Source organism: Schistocerca americana, chromosome 6 (genome assembly GCF_021461395.2).
Source record: "Schistocerca americana isolate TAMUIC-IGC-003095 chromosome 6, iqSchAmer2.1, whole genome shotgun sequence".
Lineage (NCBI taxonomy): Eukaryota > Metazoa > Arthropoda > Insecta > Orthoptera > Acrididae > Schistocerca > Schistocerca americana.
Window position 1 is genome coordinate 536487845 of NC_060124.1, and position 23636 is coordinate 536511480.

The 23636-nt window shown below is 43.3% G+C and overlaps 1 protein-coding gene across 1 annotated transcript in view; it reads right to left on the reverse strand.

Moving 5' to 3' along the window:
• The window catches only part of LOC124619473 (solute carrier family 22 member 1-like), a 264507-nt gene extending 257293 nt beyond the window's left edge, over positions 1–7214 (reverse strand). The window contains exon 1 of the mRNA XM_047145879.1: positions 6900–7214. The gene's annotated coding sequence lies outside the window, so the exon portion shown is untranslated. The remainder of the gene's footprint in view (positions 1–6899) is intronic.
• Positions 7215–23636: the final 16422 nt, after the last annotated feature.

Below are 23636 nucleotides of genomic sequence, written 5' to 3' on the forward strand. Positions count from 1 at the left end.
GCCTTTTAAAATTGGTTGAGAGGTATGATACGCGTTTGAAGAAACTCGGCAACTATATCGAAAAATAGAGTGAAGTATGTACTTTCTGAAAATAAATTTACTTTTTTGAAATAACCTTTCGTTGTGTATTTATGTTCAAATGGACCTTACTTAAAAAACACTCCTCGTATATCGAACATTATGGATTTTTTCTCCTACTCCCCAGCATTAACTTATATTTTTCTACATTTGTAGCAAGGTGTTATTCACCACACCAATCAGAAATTTTGTCCAAGTCGTCTTGCATCTTCCTAATCACTCAACGACGACATCTTCCCATACACCACTCCATAGTCAGCCAGCAGGTGCAGATTGCTGAACACTCTGTTCTTCGGTTTGAGCAAGTGAATTTCTGCGATGAAAGATCCACAAAATGTTTCGTTACATATCCAGGAGGTTTTTTATTGACTGATGCAAACGGCGTTGAACTTTACACGTTCCCAACATTTCTGAGACCATTATTAGCGCCTGACTAAACTCTGGAATTTAAAAAATCTCTGAGAACTTTCACTTTTAAAATTACATAAGATAGATGATATTTAGTTTTTGTAGATGTTTTATTGAACGACTGAATAACAGGCCAATGAGACAATTGGTACAGCTTATTTCAAGCAAACATTTTTATAGAATGATGCAATTCTCTGTGCATCACGAGGGCTATCTACAGGGTGCGGCAGTCAAACCTGCATTTATTATTAGTGCACGGAAGCGCTGAAAGTAGTTGGGGGGGGGGGGGGGGCGGCGAGTAACCGAGGTCACGAGTGTGTTCCCCAAGACAAAGCATTTCAGTAGCCATGGAGCAGTGGACTAAGCAACAACGGTCGTTGGCAGTAAAAGCGTTCTACCAAAGCGGTAGCTATGGAGCCTCTCAGCATCTTTTCCAGACGCATTTTCAAATTAATTGCAATAGGCCGGTGCCTTCGGCTAACTGAGTAAAAACTTGGGTCGAAAACTTTGAAAACGTCGGTGAAACGACAAGGAAAAGAGGTGGTAGAGCGAAGACAGTGCATACTCCCGAGAATGTGGAATGTGTAAGAATTGCTGTGGCAAGGAGGCCCCCAGAGATCAGCGCGTAGACAGTCTCTTGCTTGGAGTTTCTGACAGGACTGTCTGAAGGATTTTGAGGTTAGACTTACATCACCACCCACACGAAATCCAAGTGGTTAACACTTTGAATAATAACGACTTCGTGGTCCAACAGTATTTCTGTGAAAGTCTTTTGCAAATGATTGAACCGAATGAGGAGTTTGTTCACAACCTCTGGATGAGTGACAAGGCAAAGTTTCACCTCAATGGATATGTGAACAAACAGAACTTTACATATTGGGGTGATCAGAACCCTCACCAACTCCTTGAAAAACCCCTGCAGTCAACCAAGACAACAGTCTGGTGTGCAATGTCCTCACCAGGAATAATAGGCCCTTATTTTTTTGAGAATGAAAGAGGGCAATCTCTTGCCGTGAATGCTGAGCGCTATTCAACAATGTTAAGGACATTCTTCACACCTCAGTGTCATCCATTTGCAGTGAATGATGAAACATTATTTCAACAAGATGGTGCAACTAGTCACACAGCCCTCGTGAGTATTAATAATGTTCTCAATGACTTTTTTCCTAAGCGGGTGATTTCTAAGAATGGAGCGATTGTAAACATAAGCTTCTGCGGCCATTGTCACAGTTGGGTTTGAGGGCGCATTGCCATCTATAAAATTCCGACGTTTCGGCGACTGTTGCAAGGCGCCTTCCTCAAGGCAGTTAACAATACACCCTGAGGAAGGCACCTTGCAACAGTCGCCGAAACGTCGAAATTTTATAGATGACAGTGCGGCCTCAAACCAAGAAGAATGTTATCGACAATGGAGCGATTGCTTGCCCCCCCTCCCCGTTCACCCGCCCTTTCAGCTTGTGATTCTTTCTTATGGCGTTACCTTAAGAGCAAAGTGTACGAAGAAAGACGTCATAAAGTTGATGATCTCAAAGCAAGAACCCAGATGGAAATCGAGAGAATTCATCAGGGTATTCTCCGTCTTGTGATGGACAGCTTTGTAAATCGCCTGCGAGAATGCCGTGATCGAGAAGGACGCCATCTTGCTGATGTTATTTTCAAACAATGAAAAAATGTGTTGATCTTTCTTAAATGCTTTTTAACGTAGAATAAGATTATATGAATAAAATTTTGATGTCTGGATCCGTATTTATTTTACACTCATTTAAAAAATGCAGGTTTGACTGCCGCACCCTGTACGACTCCGTTTCATAATGTGAGCCCAACTATCCACATTGAGGGTAGATACTCGTTACAAAACATTCTTCCTTTGCACTAAGCGTCCCCCTAGCGACATTTATTTCACCCTCACCCCGTACCAAAAATGGCTCTGAGCACAATGGGACTTAACATCTGAGGTCATCAGTCCCCTAGAACTTAGAACTACTTAAACCTAACTAACCTAAGGACATCACACACATCCATGCCCGAGGCAGGATTCGAACCTGCGACCGTAGCGGTCGCGCGGTTCCAGACTGAAGCGCTTAGAACCGCTCGGCCACCAGCAGCCGGTTCACCCTGTACCCCCATTTAAAATGTTTGCACTGTGCTTTAGCCTACTGTATGTAAATTACTTGACTGCTGGACTCCTTAATTCTGAACTGGCCGAAATTGTGAGACTTCAAGCTGCCAATGCTTTGTTTCTGACCACTGTCACACTTATCGACAACAACAGCAACAACAACAATAACAATAAGCGTTAGTCCATGACGAATGATTGTTCTTACTATTAAAAGAACAAGTTCCAGACCCGAAAACACTAGCAATCATGAAACTGACACTGAGAGATACAAAGTCAAATGTTAAATTTGTTGGGGAAACTCAGATCCTTTCGACATCAAATCGGGAGTATGATAAGGTGACGGGCTTTCTCCATTAATTTTCGACTGCGTCCTTGAGAAAGTGATAAAAGACTGGTGCAAATAGATATCAAATCTAAAAATTGACCAACCAGTCACTGAAGGCAGAGGAAAGTTCTCTGGATTGCCTAGCGTTTGTTGACGATTTAGCAATCTTAACTCGCAATGTTTCATCAACCCAAAATCAGATTGAACTTTTTAAAGAAACTGTAGAGAGGCTGGTCTCCAGTAATTATTAAAAGACAAAATAGGTGACCTGCAACAAACAAGCACCAAAATTAATGATGACGAAATGTGGCAAAATTAAACCAGTTTCATCACTATTTAAATATCTCGGTGAAAGCATTGAGAAAATGGAATCGAAACAAAAGCAAACGAAATTACACGCTGAAAGATGGAAACTACATGCTGACTTACCCAAAATATTTACAATAAGAAATGTATTTCCAAGTAAACAATGCTAAACATTATAATACAATAATTAAGCCAGACTGCTTCTGTGGATTAGGAACACTAATTCTGAACAGGAGGAGGACACTGAAAACATTGAGAAAGAGCCGGCCGAAGTGGCCGTGCGGTTAAAGGCGCTGCAGTCTGGAACCGCAAGACCGCTACGGTCGCAGGTTCGAATCCTGCCTCGGGCATGGATATTTGTGATGTCCTTAGGTTAGTTAGGTTTAACTAGTTCTAAGTTCTAGGGGACTAATAACCTCAGCAGTTGAGTCCCATAGTGCTCAGAGCCATTTGAACCATTGAGAAAGACGAACGTAAAGTCTTAAGGAAAATTCTAGGCATAGAAGTTGTAGACGAACAATACCCACTCAGAGACAACAATTAATCAGGCTTTGCACAAATATACGTAGTGACATTAGAAAATGTATGTTAAGATTCTATGGACGCGTTAAAGAATGAACCCAGACAGAGCTACAAAACAAACAGTCGAATTCCTTGACAACAGGAGTAAAATCTAAACGGACCTGATGAAATGGACTGGCGAGATAGGTGCTAATCTGAAATTGGCAGGAATTACACCAGAAATGTCCATAACTGCGAAATCTTCCAAGTCCAAAATTCACATATGGCAAGTTGAACAAACAAATGAAGAAGGCTCGAACAACATTGAGTGTAGAGAATGAAAGAAATATGGGCACAAAGGAAGGCAAATGCCCACCTTTCAGTACTCTGCGTATTTTTAATAGGCTTATTCGCAAATAAAAATAAATAATAATACTATGTAGGCACTACAGCAGTGTAGTATCCATTGCATAGTTGCTGTTGTGTTATGCTGTTAATTAGTTCGTTTATTTTTGTTAAGTGAATAATGAAGCAAATTTTGTTTTATTGCGAGAATTTGATACTACTTGAAGAAAACATTTTCGTGAGATTTTTACAAGTATGTGCTGTATATCTCTCAGTTTTACTGTCGTTGTTGCGTGGTACAAAGTACAAAATATGTGTCCCGAGGGTGGACTAAGTGAGGAAGATGTTGTTCACACATTAATACGACTAACAGAAACACCTACCAAAAAATGTTCAAATGTGTGTGAACTCCTAAGGGACCAAACTGCTGAGGTCACTGGTCCCTAGACTTACACACTACTTAAACTAACTTTCGCTAAGGACAACAAACACACACCCATGCCCGAGGGAGGACTCGAACCTCCGGCGGGAGGGGCCACGCAATTCGTGACATGGCGCCTCTAACCGTGCTGCCACTCCGCGCGGCAACACCTACCACAATGTGGCACATGTTAATGATAGTATTTGGAAAAAAAGTAATTACTTGCAAATTTTGTCATAAGAATAGTCCCATAAGAGTCTTACGAAATAGTGATAATACCAGTGAATTTTTAAAAATAATGTAGTTTCGTGGCCAAAGCACAATATTAAACCCTTTTATTTTTACTCCTGTAACAATATTAAAAAATAGTGATAATAGCAATAATCTTTTAAAAATAATTTAGTATCATGGCCAAAGCACAATATTAAACCCTTTGGTTTTTGCCCGTCAGGAAATTACGTTTTACCCCTCAAACGGTAATTATCCCCAGGTTGCGGTCCACTGTTGTAAGTAGTATCCTATCTGATCTTTTGTCCTTGTGGAAAAAACTTATGGCGCATTATCCCGTTAACAATTGAATAACATAGTGACCGTAATCTCCACATTAGACCGCAGTGTTGAGCTTTTTCGGGTATCGGCAATCCACAATGCTTCCACTGGAATGATTGTGCATTAGTTTCGTCGTCATATCAATAAACGCATCATATGCACTGTAGCTGATTCCATCTAGCAACTCCTAAGCAACTTTCATTCATCACTGTTTTCGTCCTGAAACCAACAGTTTTGGAACATATCTTGCTGTCACATGTATCATACACAAAACATCCGGAAAAATTTCATGGTATGAGCAAATTGATAAATGCATTAACATCATCAGCAACTTCTCTGATTGTGATTCGGCGATCGTTCACGATCATTTCTTTCACTTTTTCCACTATTTCAGCGATTCATGATGGGATGGAACATCGAGGGCGCTCGTGAACTTCAACGTCTTCACGGTCTTCTTCTGAATGCTAAAATTACTCATAAGTTCTTATTTTACTCATAGTAGCTCCACCAAAATGAATATGCAACATTTATAATATTTGCTGTAATTTATTCCGTGCCTATAATAAATTTGTAACACAAATTCTCTGGTCCACTTTTATACAAAATAAATAATCGCCTATACTACAAAAACAAGTAAGTAACCTGTTTGAGAGCTGACAATAGGCTATCTAACGTGGCTCACACTGTATAGATACTTTTCAGTCATGTTTAACAACACAGGAACGAGAACTTAGCGAGAATCGGACTAAATGGGACCTCACACTCTCATATTATTGCACAATATTTATTTTGGGCATTTATTTGCGGGACGCGACATATCGACACTCAAAGATATAGAATTCGCATGTATTGCGATTGCAGGCGCTACATTTTGCAAACAGAAAAACAAGAGGAAGCGGCAATGGGCGAAAAAGTGGTTTGGTAGGCGCCCTACACGCTGCCGTTCTATCATGCTAAGAGCCAGACAACAGTCGGAATGTTTTAAGAATGAACGAAGAACGTTTCAACGAATTGGTGAACGTCGTTACACGTTTTCTACACAGGAAAAAAACTTCATATACTCGTCCGATTTCCCTTTTCACAAAGTCGGAATCGAGATGTATAAACCTCAAACTATAAGATACATTATTGTACACGATTGGTAGGTAGCGCTGAGGCGAACATACGTAAGCAGTATCAGTCTTATTTCCCCGCACGTAACCACTTCTGTCGAATATTTCTACAGCGAATTACTGAAAAGTATTACATCCGGGATCAAACTGCTCTCCGAGCTCCTTTCAATAAATGATTCATGTGTCTTTCCTTACGCATTCATGTTATACGGCGTTTACATGTGCGCAAATCACAAAGTCTCGACAGGCACTGCCGAGGTTGCAGAATGTCACACTTTATATTGAGCAGGTGTTCATGCTCTGCATCAAGTAACGGTTATGCAGTCTCCTCCTATATATTACGCAGACTGTCAGTACCGCTGTCAGACGTCAATATTATTGCACAATACTCGGTACTTCTCAATAAATATAGAGCCTACAAGGGCCCCTAACAAAACACACTTAATTACAATACACAATTCGTGTTACTTTTCGAACACAGATCCTGCATAACCTTCACCTTGCCTAAAGCAGGGCTGGCAATCACGTCCTCTTGTTTGTGATAGAAAACACTAAAATTTAGGTGATATGAGAACAAATGTCAGTTTACTGGCATAAGCAGTAAGTTAACTCGCACTGAGAACAGAGTGAAATTAATAACATATGGCGTCAAGCAGTTTGCTGCATATGCAAACAAGGAGTTTACTGGCTCATTTAAAAACAGGGAAGCTGAAAGCGAGTGTTGCAAACACTTACCTCCTATTGTTGTCACGACAGCACTCACACAAGTCGAATGTAATGACGCCGAAAGCCTGCAACAATGAGGCTCAGCCGGCGATCCGTGAACGCGGCTGCATCACGCGGCCTGTTTCTGGAACGACACTCGCGCCAAACCACGCGTTTAATGGCCGAAACGGGTGGGGCGTTTTCCCCAGGCACGCAATTCCAGCTCCCTCCAATTTTTCTCGTTTCTGTCGGTGGCTGAGAAACAAAGGACAGACGGCGCCGTTGCGTCAGCGGCTGACGAGTTGTAATTGGCGCGCTGCGCTGTAGCTGCTGCTCTCTCGGCCGCCACAGATACACTGCACGGGCCTCTCAGCTGCTGCCTGACACACACACACACACACGTTGCCCCACCAGACTGCCCGAACGCTTCGCCTTACAAGTCACTGGCGCACACGAGATACACGTTAGGCAGGTGCGACATAACCCAATAAAAAATATCATAGTTTTGTTTTATTTCGTCTTTATGTGCTCCGTATTTCACTTATCTCTCTCATCAGCACGAATTTTCTCGCGGTGTCGTAAAGGCTTCTGTGGACTGTACACTGTAACCCACATCCCGTAGCGTTGAAACAGATACTTGCGTGAGCTCCGCATACGCAGGAGACATCTGGCGCATTCAGTGTGCAGCCGACCGCTATACCCTGTTCATTGTAAGTTCAACACGAAATCAAACAATGCAACTTGTATTCCTCCGCATTGTTGGAGTCTCTTTCCACCGGAACCTACAGGGTGTTTCAAAAATGACCGGTGTATTTGAAACGGCAATAAAAACTAAACGAGCAGCGATAGAAATACACCGTTTGTTGCAATATGCTTGGGACAACAGTACATTTTCAAGCAGGCAAACTTTCGAAATTACAGTAGTTACAATTTTCAACAACAGATGGCGCTGCGGTCTGGAAAACTCTATAGTACGATATTTTCCACATATCCACCATGCGTAGCAATAATACGGCGTAGTCTCTGAATGAAATTACCCGAAACTTTTGACAACGTGTCTGGCGGAATGGCTTCACATGCAGATGAGATGTACTGCTTCAGCTGTTCAATTGTTTCTGGATTCTGGCGGTACACCTGGTCTTTCAAGTGTCCCCACAGAAAGAAGTCACAGGGGTTCATGTCTGGCGAATACGGAGGCCAATCCACGCCGCCTCCTGTATGTTTCGGATAGCCCAAAGCAATCACACGATCATCGAAATATTCGCCATGCGATGTGGCCGGGCACCATCTTGCATAAACCACGAGGTGTTCGCAGTGTCGTCTAAGGCAGTTTGTACCGCCACAAATTCACGAAGAATGTCCAGATAGCGTGATGCAGTAATCGTTTCGGATCTGAAAAATGGGCCAATGATTCCTTTGGAAGAAATGGCGGCCCAGACCAGTACTTTTTGAGGATGCAGGGACGATGGGACTGCAACATGGGGCTCTTCGGTTCCCCATATGCGCCAGTTCTGTTTATTGACGAAGCCATCCAGGTAAAAATAAGCTTCGTCAGTAAACCAAATGCTGCCCACATGCATATCGCCGTCATCAATCCTGTGCACTATATCGTTAGCGAATGTCTCTCGTGCAGCAATGGTAGCGGCGCTGAGGGGTTGCCGCATTTGAATTTTGTATGGATAGAGGTGTAAACTCTGGCGCATGAGACGATACGTGGACGTTGGCGTCATTTGGACCGCAGCTGCAACACGGCGAACGGAAACCCGAGGCCGCTGTTGGATCACCTGCTGCACTAGCTGCGCGTTGCCCTCTGTGGTTGCCGTACGCGGTCGCCCTACCTTTCCAGCACGTTCATCCGTCACATTCCCAGTCCGTTGAAATTTTTCAAACAGATCCTTTATTGTATCGCTTTTCGGTCCTTTGGTTACATTAAACCTCCGTTGAAAACTTCGTCTTGTTGCAACAACACTGTGTTCTAGGCGGTGGAATTCCAACACCAGAAAAATCCTCTGTTCTAAGGAATAAACCATGTTGTCTACAGCACACTTGCACGTTGTGAACAGCACACGCTTACAGCAGAAAGACGACGTACAGAATGGCGCACCCACAGACTGCGTTGTCTTCTATGTCTTTCACATCACTTGCAGCGCCATCTGTTGTTGAAAATTGTAACTACTGTAATTTCGAAAGTTTGTCCGCCTGAAAATGTACTGTTGTTCCAAGCATATTGCAACAAACGATGTACTTCTATCGCTGCTCGTTTAGTTTTTATTGCCGTTTCAAATATACCGGTCATTTTTGAAACACCCTGTATATGACGCCTTGCCAAATGAACTGCAGTGATCCTGTAGCATGGTGAAGTTCTGCAGCCAAGTTTCAAGTCTTTTTCAATTGGCGGAGAAAATCCCCCGCACTGCCGGTAATCGAACCCGGAACTGTTGGATGACTGACAGACGGGCTGAACATTCAACCTAGGTGCGGACACTCTGCCAAACAGCTTCGTCGATTATCACCCTACGCTTCTGCTACAGCCTCGCACTACACTGTACTGGTGCATTTAACATGAGTCTGCGCTGCCATCTTCGCCATTGGGACCCGCACATGCGACGGTTACGCTGCAACTTATCCTAAAAGCAAAACAACGACACGTTAACATCTTCAACTTTTGTAGTCCTGTCTTCCTCAGTTGCGTGTAATATTACGGTATATTGATAATTTTTACTTATGGACCGTCTGACAGCAACTGAATAAAACACAATTTTAGTGCCATACGCGTTTCGCCTTTATTTTCTGCAAGGCATCATCAGTGGCCTGGAATATGTACATATGTTAGCTATTTAATTTACATTTTTGTTACTGTGCCTATAGGTTACAAACAGTTCTGGTGGTTGGTATTTCCTATTAAGTAGTAATGTTTTGAAATGTACTTATAGGTTGCATGGATAATTTCTTACATATTACGCCCCTGTTGCATTTTTGGTGATGTCGTTCTTCTTATAAACGCCAATTTGCGGTTTTTTCCCCACATTCCACTGCACTATGAACGCTTGTTTCAATGCAATGTTTTGGTTTCTGTTGCCGACTGTCAAATGTTTTTGCCAAAGATCGAATGTTATTGCCAAAATTTCGACTGTAATTATTGAAGTATCTGCGGTCTGTTCGTGTATGCATGTGTGTGAGTGTGTGTGTGTGTGTGTGTGTGTGTGTGTGTGTGTGTGTGTGTGTGTCTGTGTGTGTGTATTTTGGTGTGGTATAATTTTTTTTTTTTTGTGGGCTGTGTGTGTGTTGTGTGTGTGTGTGTGTGTGTGTGTGTGAGTCCAGGTGGTGTGGGGAAGAGTTTTTTTGTTTTATGTTATCATTTCCTTATTAAGTGTAGTAGGGAGCCTGTGCTGATGTGTGTTTGTTCATTTATCACATGTTTGTTTTCTGCTATGGCTTTCTGGATGTGGAAGTTTTCTTACGTTTGTATAAGATGTTTGTCATGGTTGCTTATTCCCATTATTTTCATTTCTTGTTCCATGTTTGTAGGATGATGGTTATGGTGTTTTAAATGCTCTGTAAATGTGGAATGATTTCCTTCATACGTCCAACATCTGATATGTTCTTTGTATCTTGTTTCAAAACTCCTGCATGTCATGCCTATGTATACTGCATCACAACTTGCAGAAAATAAAGGCGAAACGCGTATGGCACTAAAATTGTGTTTTATTCAGTTGCTGTCAGACGGTCCATAAGTAAAAATTATCAATATACCGTAATAAACGACACGTTAAATTCACTGCAGTATGTGATTCGCAATAATGACGAGGAGCAGGCAAGCAGTATGGCTTCAGTTTCCATTGAGTGCAGTGTGGAAAGGCAATGAGGCAAAACAGTAAGAAGACTGGAGGTGGAAACGAGCAGCATCGGCCTTCTAGAAAGTGAATCGAAGACCGAGTATCTTGCGATGAGTACCACTCACGCCGGTTCAACAGACCAGCTTCGAACGTTTGTATTCGGAATTCGATCCTACAAAAGGGTTCATGATGTTAAATATCCGAGGGTGATCTTTACAGAGAAGCATCGTGTGAGCAGGTCCGTTGCTATGTGTTTTGCAGCCCAAGGCGAGAATTGAAAAATGACGATCTCTCTTTTTTACTACCTTCGGCCTCCCCGATATCCCCCCCCCCCCCCCCCCCCACTACTAACATCCACCGGCAAAAGAGTGTAAATCTCCTGTTATACTTTTAATCATTAAACTAAGGTGACCGGATGTCCTCATCTTCTGTGGAGAGTCCTCAATTTTCATGGGACAACAAGTGTCCTCAATTTTTTGTTTTTTGCCTTCAATTTTTTTTAAATTTGCCAAAAAATTCAAGTAGGAATAATATGCTGAACGTTTTAAACTAGCACCCTACTGAATATTCCAGTGCAACTCTGTTTGGCATAATTACTCATTTTATTTAACTGCAAAAAAATAGGCTAATAAAGTTGTGGAACTATTTTCTGTTGCGAATGGATTTTTCCTTTATTCTGGTGCGAATGAATTTTCCGTTTAACTTACTCATTATGCTGTACTGATGGGAGGCATAGCAAAGCATCAAACTAGGTCATCAAAATAATCATGATGTTTTTAATTTCTGTTTTAACTGAAATATTTTTAGAATATGAAATAAATCTTATCTTCTTCAGAAACCATTTCTTTGAACTTAAATAAATAAATGACGTCTTGTTTGCATTTTCTATTGAGAGTTTTACAACTTTTATTAGCCGCTCTGGTGGCACAGTTGTCTAAGCGATTGGCTTCTGATCATTCATCCGTGATAGGTCCGGGTTCGAATCCTGGTGAAGTAAGGCTGTTGTGTTTGTTTAAAGGCACCGGCCCTTTGCCTTCTGTGGAGTCAGTGGCCCTAAATTACGGACGGGCGATTGCTTGTAGCCCATTGAGTTGCTCACGGTGGTCGTTAAACAATTAAAGTTAATTTGTTAAGTACATTCTTTTCATTAAACTGTATCTTCAAGCGTAATTATTGGGCTTGGAATATTCCTTTTCCTGTACAGTATATTTTTGGCTTCCAATTGTTTGCTTTTACAGAATCAAAATGAAATTTCACTACTAAATCAAAATGCTGCTTTGTTTTTATGTGATGCCCCCTGTGAGTAACATTTAAAATTTGTTTGAAGTAATACTCTGACTCATAGTACTTTCTTCTTACATTATACTTCATTCACGTGAAAAGTATCACTCATATTCATAGTACTTTTACTGGACAATCATGATACGTTTCATAAATTCTTTTCTAATCTTCGGATTTACCTTAATACGACAGACGTTGTCCTCAATTACGTCCTCATTCTGAAACGTAATTACCCTCAATTTTGGATTGGGATTGGGGAAAATTGTCATTTTGTCCTCAATTTTGTCCTAAAAAGCCTGATCATCTTACATTAAATCCGCTAATTTCATTTATGTTTTAACGCTTACACCAGTAGTTTTGTAATATTAGGGCACTGGGAATAGTACTTGTACATGTCAAATTTTAAGAAAACGATAGCATATTTGTTTGAGAAAAGACATTGTAGATCTTTTCTCGTGCTGCGAGTCTCAGTCACACAGAGACAGACTTACTGACAGACATCACCTCATTTTTACAAGTGATACCTTTTACTCCTTTTAGACATGCTGAAAGAGAAGTACGAAACCTAGCTTGTGAATACGTGCTCGATTATCCACAGGAAATAACAGTAGAACTAAACACATCAACAGACCCACTCTATACTACTAACAAATGATATGCAGAGGTAAAAAGGGGGATAGAGGGAGGTCATCAAGTAGCAAACCAATCGCAAGCCAGCGCACATGCCCCACTGCAATGCTCGACAGAGATGAATCAATCTTCGTTGAATCCATTGTGGACCATGGGACAACGGCTGACATGTATTTCTTGATGCAATAATTTACCAACAGCCGTATGTGTTGTAGAAATTTATTTTATGAACGTCTTATGTTCTACCAGTTTCGGCATTACATTGATGCCATATTCAGGCCCCACACGTCATAGTCGTAAAATCGCTATACACGGAAGGGGCCATATAACTGGATCCGTGAATTAAATCGTTACGTAACAGCTCTTGGTGGCCAGGTGACGCAGACATCAAGAGATGAATCACGGTCATGTTTGTTTCCGTTTGCTACACAGTAGTGGCTGCTTTAGTTTTCAGGAAGGAAGAGGCAATGTGTTTACGTTGGTCAAAGTAAGTAAAGACTAGCTTAACCCGTGACTGTTTATTTAATGTAAATACAGAAACGTGTAACCAGGCAGTTTTTTCGAAATACACTCCTGGAAATTGAAATAAGAACACCGTGAATTCATCGTCCCAGGAAGGGGAAACTTTATTGACACATTCCTGGGGTCAGATACATCACATGATCACACTGACAGAACCACAGGCACATAGACACAGGCAACAGAGCATGCACAATGTCGGCACTAGTACAGTGTATATCCACCTTTCGCAGCAATGCAGGCTGCTATTCTCCCATGGAAACGATCGTAGAGATGCTGGATGTAGTCCTGTGGAACGGCTTGCCATGCCATTTCCACCTGGCGCCTCAGTTAGACCAGCGTTCGTGCTGGACGTGCAGACCGCGTGAGACGACGCTTCATCCAGTCCCAAACATGCTCAATGGGGGACAGATCCGGAGATCTTGCTGGCCAGGGTAGTTGACTTACACCTTCTAGAGCACGTTGGGTGGCACGGGATACATGCGGACGTGCATTGTCCTGTTGGAACAGCAAGTTCTCTTGCCGGTCTAGGAATGGTAGAACGATGGGTTCGATGACGGTTAGGATGTACCGTGCACTATTCAGTGTCCCCTCGACGGTCACCAGTGGTGTACGGCCAGTGTAGGAGATCGCTCCCCACACTATGATGCCGGGTGTTGGCCCTGTGTGCCTCGGTCGTATGCAGTCCTGATTGTGGCGCTCACCTGCACGGCGCCAAACACGCATACGACCATCATTGGCACCAAGGCAGAAGCGACTCTCATCGCTGAAGACGACACGTCTCCATTCGTCCCTCCATTCACGCCTGTCGCGACACCACTGGAGGCGGGCTGCACGATGTTGGGGCGTGAGCGGAAGACGGCCTAACGGTGTGCGGGACCGTAGCCCAGCTTCATGGAGACGGTTGCGAATGGTCCTCGCCGATACCCCAGGAGCAACAGTGTCCCTAATTTGCTGGGAAGTGGCGGTGCAGTCCCCTACGGCACTGCGTAGGATCCTACGGTCTTGGCGTGCATCCGTGCGTCGCTGCGGTCCGGTCCCAGGTCGACGGGCACGTGCACCTTTCGCCGACCACTGGCGACAACATCGATGTACTGTGGAGACCTCACGCCCCACGTGTTGAGCAATTCGGCGGTACGTCCACCCGGCCTCCCGCATGCCCACTATACGCCCTCGCTCAAAGTCCGTCAACTGCACATACGGTTCACGTTCACGCTGTCGCGGCATGCTACCAGTGTTAAAGACTGCGATGGAGCTCCGTATGCCACGGCAAACTGGCTGACACTGACGGCGGCGGTGCACAAATGCTGCGCAGCTAGCGCCATTCGACGGCCAACACCGCGGTTCCTGGTGTGTCCGCTGTGCCGTGCGTGTGATCATTGCTTGTACAGCCCTCTCGCAGTGTCCGGAGCAAGTATGGTGGGTCTGACACACCGGTGTCAATGTGTTCTTTTTTCCATTTCCAGGAGTGTAGTTATTTATCCAATGAACCGGTTTTCGAGCCTTTCAGATGGTGTGCAGGAGGCTGCATAGCTATTTCAAAGCGCAGTGCTGGGTGCTGGCTCTGTGACAAAAAGATGGAACATGCTTGAATGCATTTTTTCTCATTTGCTGAATTTTTTCGGTAATTGATTTGACTGTAATTTTTTTTATCCTTTGGCATCCCTAAAATTTTGCCGCCCTAGGCCGCCGCCTAGTCTTGTCTAATGGCAGAAACGGCCCTGGATTACGCTACAATTTAATGTACCGTGTCCGCCCCTGGTAGTTGAGTGGTCAGCGCGATGGAATGTCGTACCTACCGGCCGAGGTTCGATTCCCGGCTGGCTCGGAGATTTTCTGCGCTCAGAGACTGGGTGTTGTGGTGTTCTTATGATCATCATTTCATCCTCATCGACGCGCAAGTCGCCGAAGTGGCGTCAACTCGAAAGGCACCAGGCGAACGGTTTAACCGACGGGAGGCCCTAGCTACATTTACATTTCCAACGTACCGTAACAGCTGAGCAACGAAGCGTTTAATGCACTATGTGATTCGTAATAGCAATGAGGAACAGGCAAACAGTACAGCTTCAGATTCCATTTGGTACATTTTGTAAGGGCTATGAAGTAAAAAAATAATAGGACGTGGAGGTGGAAACGAGCAAGATCGCTTACCTTGTGAAAGAATCGATCTTGTGAGGAGCAGCACTCATGCTGGATGAAGAGACACACCCCAGAATCCGATCCTACAAAAGGGTTCATGACGTTAAATATCTGAGAGGAGTCTTTACAGACAACGCATCGTGGGAGGCAGAGATTAAATCGAGGATTCAGGCCGCAAACCGATTGTACTCCAGACTGCCAGCTTTTTAAATCGGCACTCTCTCAAAGAATTTCGGACTGCAGCTCTGAAAAACATCCACCCAACCCGTAGGGCTGTATGACTGAGAAACTTGGAGCGACCACAACAAAGACTCAAATAATTTTAAATAATTTTTTTGAACTGCCTGTTCTGTCGGACATCTAAAATTCTCCTTAAGTAATAAAACTATGACTGACGTACTCAGTTTTGAATAATAAGAGCTGTGCAGAAGCAATAATGAATCTTAATAGAAAACTGAGGTGCCGGCCGATGTGGCCGAGCGGTTCTAGGCGCTACACTCTGGAACCGCGCGACCGCTACGGTCGCAGGTTCGAATCCTGCCTCGTGCATGGATGTGTGTGATGTCCTTAGGTTAGTTAGGTTTAAGTAGTTCTAAGTTCAAGGGGACTAATGACCTCAGAAGCTAAGTCCCATAGCGCTCAGAGCCATTTGAACCATTTTTGAGAAAACTGAGCTGTCATAATGAGAAGGCAATCCTTTAATAGTGGTAAACTGAATAATCTGACTACAAGAATTTTGAACAGTATAAACTACCTGAGTAATGAACTTTTACATAAATTCTGCGATAATTAGTTTTGTAAAAGTGATCACAGATCCAAGAACTAAAACTGATACACAGTACAGGAAAATCTAACTGTCTCTTAATGACATAAGTTGACCCTGATTGAATAAAAAAAAAAAAAATTAGTCCTTACCTCTACCCTTCGCAAATCTGGATAACGCGTTACAGTACGAGGTGCATTGAAGTTCTAAGGCCTCCGAATTTTTTTCTAATTAACTACTCACCCGAAATCGATTAAACTGCCGTTACTTCTCGACGTAATCGCCCTGCAGACGTACACATTTTTCACAACGCTGACGCCATGATTCAATGGCAGCGGCGAAGGCTTCTTTAGGAGTCTGTTTTGACCACTGGAAAATCGCTGAGGCAATAGCAGCATGGCTGGTGAATGTGCGGCCACGGAGAGTGTCTTTCATTGTTGGAAAAAGCCAAAAGTCACTAGGAGCCAGCTCAGGTGAGTAGGGAGCATGAGGAATCACTTCAAAGTTGTTATCACGAAGAAACTGTTGCGTAACGTTAGCTCGATGTGCGGGTGCGTTGTCTTGGTGAAACAGCACACGCACAGCCCTTCCCAGACGTTTTTGTTGCAGTGCAGGAAGGAATTTGTTCTTCAAAACATTTTCGTAGGATGCACCTCTTACCGTAGTGCCCTTTGGAACGCAATGGGTAAGGATTACGCCCTCGCAGTCCCAGAACATGGACACCATCATTTTTTCAGCACTGGCAGTTACCCAAAATTTTTTTGGTGGCGGTGAATCTGTGTGCTTCCATTGAGCTGACTGGCGCTTTGTTTCTGGATTGAAAAATGGAATCCACGTCTCATCCATTGTCACAACCAACGAAAAGAAAGTTCCATTCGTGCTGTCGTTGCGCATCAACATTGCTTGGCAACATGCCACACGGGCAGCCGTGTGGTCGTCCGTCAACATTCGTGGCACCCACCTGGATGAGACTTTTCGCATTTTCAGGTCGTCATGCAGGATTGTGTGCACAGAACCCACAGTAATGCCAACTCTGGAGGCGATCTGTTCAACAGTCATTCGGCGATCCCCCAAAACAATTCTCTCCACTTTCTCGATCGTGTCGTCAGACCGGCTTGTGCGAGCCCGAGGTTGTTTCGGTTTGTTGTTACACAATGTTCTGCCTTCATTAAACTGTCGCACCCACAAACGCACTTTCGACACATCCATAACTCCATCACCACATGCCTCCTTCAACTGTCGATGAATTTCAATTGGTTTCACACCACGCAAATTCAGAAAACGAATGATTGCACGCTGTTCAATTAAGGAAAACGTCGCCATTTTAAGTATTTAAAACAGTTCTCATTCTCGCCGCTGGCGGTAAAATTCCATCTGCCGTACGGTGCTGCCATCTCTGGGACGTATTGACAATGAACGCAGCCTCATTTTAAAACAATGCGCATGTTTCTATCTCTTTCCAGTCCGGAGAAAAAAAATCGGACGCCTTAGAACTTGAATGCACCTTGTACTGCTCTGTCTTACGTGCCACTATGCTAAAGCTGCAAATTACAGTAGCTACACAGAGACACTCGAGAGGTGCAATGAGTTATCTGTTAGTTGCAAATCTAAGTATTTTCGGAACACACTTGGTTCCTTATCTACTTTTGAGAAAACCATGATCAATTAAAAATTGTAGGAGAAAGGTAGGTGAAAAATGGCGCTGCAATAATAAGAGTGACTTCAAAAGAAGTACCTTATAATTCCTCTTCATGTAAACAAAAGATTCCATTACACTTCCTTCTTCTCAGATCAGTTACCATTACATAATTATCTTAATTAAACTCATCGATAAACTTAAACTTTACATTTGAAACGTAACTTTACAAGTGCTTCCTCACTTTAACACAGTTAAGCACTGTCTGCCAATGCGTCTACGCGCACACGAAAGATAATCTATCCCTGTGATACAGTTTATAACATCGCTGCTCGCTCACGTGTAACAGCTCGAGAGCAAAGATATGACATTGTTGTAAATCGATTAATACTCAAATGACATCTATCAACATGTCCGTCGCAACGGACACCATTGGTGGTACAGAGGCCGTAAAGATACAGTATTACTACAAACTGAACATCAGCTGCCTAAGAGCACTGAAATTAGTCAATGGCGAAGGTACAAAACTTGTGCCGGACGGAACTCGGATGCTTCGCTTCACTGGGACAGCTGCCTTAACCACCTGGGCCATACCGGACACACATCATGATCTACCCAAATTTTCAACCTATCAAGCACAGGAAGCTCCCCCTCCAATTAGCTCCATTTCTCGTAGCATTCGTTAAGCCCTGCAGGGATCTCCGGACTGCCGAGGCAGTTCAAACAACCATTCTAGAGAAGCGGAGCATCTGGTTACGAGTCCCGGTCCAGCACAAATTTTAAACCTTCAGCATGCCTTTGGGCGTCTGAAGTCGTGTTTCTCGAAGTATTAAATAGTAGTATCGTTTTCGAGCGGAAAGCCTTATGGAAGCTCTATCTCCAGGTATAAGATAAGCTGACTGGGGAATGAAGGATCCAGCAAAATTGTGGGCTGGGTGAGACTTCCAAAAGTCCAAATATTGTGGGCGTAATATGAACCGAACGGATTTTGTGGGCAGATCAAGTAGCTACCCGCAGAAGACTACTAGATAGACCGAATACAAGGTAAGGAGATGGAATCTGTGAGGAATTGCTGCAGATCGGGACAGATGGTGATTAGCATCGGAAAGCGGGAAATGGAATCCAGTGGATGAGTGACCTTGTAGGTGCACGCTGTCCTCTGGGCCTGATCGCGTAAAGTAAGTAATGAAATAGTACACTGACGGAAAAAAATCGCAACACCAAAAAATAAGTAATGTAGAGTAGTGAAATTGCGGGAGTACATTTGTGTATGCAATGTATTTACGTGGTTAACATTGCAAGATCGAAGGTTAATTTAAGAGGGAGGAAGTCATTGCAGATGGGTAATGTAACAGCCAGAATGTTGACTGTAAGCATGGAAACGTCCATGCTTTGTGTTGTATAGCTGTTGGATGTCAGCCAGCCGGAGTGGCCGAGAGGTTCTAGGCGCTACAGTCTAGAGCCGTGCGGCCGCTACGGTCGCAGCTTCAAATCCTGCCTCGGGCATGGAGGTGTGTGATCTCCTTAGGTTAGTTAGGTTTACGTAGTTCTAAGTTCTAGGGGACTGATGACCTGAGAGGTTAAGTCCCATAGTGCTCAGAGCCATTTTTTTGTTGGATGTGTGTTTGTGGGATGGAGTTTGATGCCTGTTGCTCTTGGTCGTTCAATACAGGGGCAATTATTGCTGGTTGTGAATGACGCTGGAGTTATCATCCGATGATTTTATACAGGGTGTTACAAAAAGGTACGGCCAAACTTTCAGGAAACATTCCTCACACACAAAGAAAGAAAATATGTTCTGTGGACATGCGTCCGGAAACGCTTACTTTCCATGTTAGAGCTCATTTTATTACTTCTCTTCAAATCACATTAATCATGGAATGGAAACACACAGCAACAGAACGTACCAGCGTGACTTCAAACACTTTGTTACAGGAAATGTTCAAAATGTCCTCCGTTAGCGAGGATACATGCATCCACCCTCCGTCGCATGGAATCCCTGATGCGCTGATGCAGCCCTGGAGAATGGCGTATTGTATCACAGCCGTCCACAATACGAGCACGAAGAGTCTCTACATTTGGTACCGGGGTTGCGTAGACAAGAGCTTTCAAATGTCCCCATAAATGAAAGTCAAGAGGGTTGAGGTCAGGAGAGCGTGGAGGCCATGGAATTGGTCCGCCTCTACCAATCCATCGGTCACGGAATCTGTTGTTGAGAAGCGTACGAACACTTCGACTGAAATGTGCAGGAGCTCCATCGTGCATGAACCACATGTTGTGTCGTACTTGTAAAGGCACATGTTCTAGCAGCACAGGTAGAGTATCCCGTATGAAATCATGATAACGTGCTCCATTGAGCGTAGGTGGAAGAACATACTGACGAAACTAAAATGAGCTCTAACATAGAAATTAAGTGTTTCCGGACACATGTCCACATAACATCTTTTCTTTATTTGTGTGTGAGGAATATTTCCTGAAAGTTTGGCCGTACCTTTTTGTAACACTCTGTATATGTGCTCGATTGGAGATACATCTGGTGACGACACTGTAGAGCATGTTGGGTTACAACAGCGGTATGTGGGCGAGCGTTATCCTGTACGAAAAAAAAAAAAAATCACTGGAAGACAATGAGCATGTTGGGTTACAACAGCGGTATGTGGGCGAGCGTTCTCCTGTTAGAAAACAACACTGGAAGACTGTTCATGATTGGCAGCACAGTAGATCGTATCACCAGACTGCTGTACAAATTTGCATTCAGGGTGTGTAGGATAACCATAACTCCAGGTGTAGGTCCCGCGTGTCTAGCACGCAGACAGGCTGGTTGTAGGCCTTCAACTGGCCTTCTTCCAACCAACACACGTCCATCACTGGCACCGAGGTAGAACTAGCTTTCATCAGAAAAGACAACAGACTTCCACCTGCTCTCGAATGAGGGCAATGGGGCAATGGAATGCACGGCTCGATGCTGTCCTTGAAGTAACCGATTAGTAACAGTTCGTTGTATCACTTTGGTTCCAGCTGCTTCTCACATTCCGACTGCAGATACAGTACGATGCGACAGAGCCACACGCCGAGCACAATGGTCCCGAGCCCGGTCTTCTTACGCCCGCACATTGCTGCGACCACCACTGGCAGCAGTCATGAACAGTGGCTAGGTTTCTGCCAAGTGCTCCTGCAACATCGCAGGCCGAACATCCAGCTTCTCGTAGCCCTATTAACCGGTCGTTCAAACGCAGTCAGTTATTGATAATGCCGTCTTTGTCACCTTAAAGGCATTCTTGACTAACATTAAATCATCATGTCCAATCTCAAAGATAACTAACGTTCATGACGGTTACAGCGTCTGTTTAAAGAAAAATTTTATAGTGGTATTACTAAAGCAACTCTTATGCGACTGGTGCGAAATTTGAACAGACATGGTCAGGTGTATAAATACGCCTACCAACTTTGTGTTGCAATATTTTTCCGTCAGTGTGTGCGGAAAAATCCGTAATACGTCGCACAAGGGATGAAAGGGAAAATAAAATATACTAGAGAGTTACAGCCGAAGAAATACCTGTCGCAGACATAGAAAACTTCATCCTCATGGGGCATGTGTAGTGATGTTGGTTTGACAGATGTCCTGTAGGCAGGGCATTTATAAACGGTTTGCTCAAAGCAGTTTTAAGTGTCCAAATTCTGGACACTTGTAAAAAAGTACTTTTTAAAGTTTTTACTGCTAGAATGTATAATTTACCAATTAAAATAAGGGATGGGATATGCCGATATTACAAGTTAGTAAATTTTTAAATTTAAACCTCTATATGTCACTCATTGCATTTATTACTAAAAACGAAAGAAAAGAAGAGGGGAGCAGGCTTACTTGTACTAGCATTCCAACTTGCTGTACGAAGGAAGACCACGTGTTACTGACAACTGCTTGCATTTACAATGTCCTTTTTATTTTTACCAGTTCTACACACACACACACACACACACACACACACACACACACACACACAAACACACACACACACACACCGTGTTTAACAGCTGTGTAGTGATAAGCTGGTATAAAAAAGTGTTCATTGATAGTAACTGTATATGCTTAAATGTTAAGCTGTTTTCAGTGAAAGAACAAAAGGAAAAAGCTCTTTATTTTCAGATGTAGCGACATTTGAGACGGACCATAGTTTTCTATTCTGCTCCTTTCTTTATCTACTTTCGTGTGACCGCACTGCTGTGAAGATAAAATAAAAACACTAACATAGAAAAGATTTAATAACATAGAATCGATGCCCAAGACGCTGGAATCTTCCGATTCCGATACTTGTCGATTCCTAGTGAACCGGCGATTCTTGGACTCGTGCAGTCAGAATCGGCACATGACTCAGCTCTAATTAAGGTCATTATGGATAAACTTCTGTGCAATAGTATAATATTCTAACATTCTGCGTGGTGTCTATTGTTATATATATCGTGTCTCCCTACCACTTTCGCGCAACGACGCTCTGAGCGTGTTTTTTAGGGAATTGACTAGGTTGAACCTGGGACCTGTTGCTGGTAAGGAGACGTCAGACCACACATGACATGTAGAGTTCAGAAGAGTTCAGCGAGACTAGCGATGATATAACCAAATACTTAATGATTTCAGCGTCAGCTCCACTGCACTCCCTGAAAAGAATCTTAATACTAACTAAATTTAGTGGAAGGGGTTCAAGGCTTTCCTATTTTTAGTTAGCTGGTAAAATAACGTCGAAAAGGCAGTTAAGTTTACCATTGGAAATTTTGTTCTACTCACAAAACATTGTTTATAAATTGCACTATTGATAAAAGGAAATGTTTTAATACAAGATGCTAAAAACCAACTGCGTTCAACAAAAATGTGAACGAATATTCCCTGAACGGGTTTCCAAGTTCTACAATGGATCGAACGATGACCTATGCCATATCACATCTATAATCTAGGTTTAAATTAAGTTTCACAAAAGAGAAAACTATCAAAATGGTCTACAGTGACCCTCAATTATCTTTAATTACTTATCTAACTTGTCGTAAATTACAGTGGCTGATGTGGCTTCTCAATAACTATATAACAGAAAAATCATCGCGTTTCAGATGTTTACTTCAAGTGGCAAATGTGAACTCCATGAGCTTTAATTGACGATCGACACTAGTATTACGCAAAAAGGGGTGTAACAGGTGAGACTTCTGCAGTTCTGAGTGAAGCTTTATGCGCTGTTATGCGGCATCGCGTGCGTTCATTACCTTGTCGGTGTTCGGGGCGGCGGGCAGCGCAGCTTCGCTCACCTCGCCGTCTCGGAAGCAACTCTCTCCTAACTTCTCCTTACTTCAATTTACCGAAGTTGGTTTAAAAAAACTATCTGGCTGTGTTTTCATCTGACCAATCACAGTCTCAATGTTAACCTTAAGCTCCGCCTACAAAAATTCTGTCTATCCAATGAGAAACGTTATACTTTTCGTGGTGGGGCAATGTTTTTAAAGTTTGCAACGTAACAGAGACACGAAAAAGTCTCACGTTAAAACTTGCAGCTGGTGTAGTCTTTTTAGTGTTATCGTAAGATCTATACTGTTCTTCTGGAGGGCTCTAGCTTTTAATATGGGCTGGGGGGGGGGGGGGGGGTGGTCCTAGCGGTTAGCTGGCGACGTGGGTGTCCGTCCCTTATCGTAGGGTCTTCCAGCTTAACACGGTTCTGCTCTCGGGTTCTGTTCTCGTATCTCCCCTCGGAACTGCGTCTGTCTCACGGAGGGAAGGTATGACATGCATTTAGGCATTCTTGTGTTAGTCTGTGGTATTCCATTTGCTCACTCGTTACTAGTATTACTTTGGTTAATTTAATGTCACGATTTATTCGGAGCTATGTGACATACTACTGGATTTGCTTATCATGTCAGGGTTTTCATGGAAGGTGTTGGATTTGCCTGACACCTGACAATATAAGTAGAAATAGTACCTACAGGCT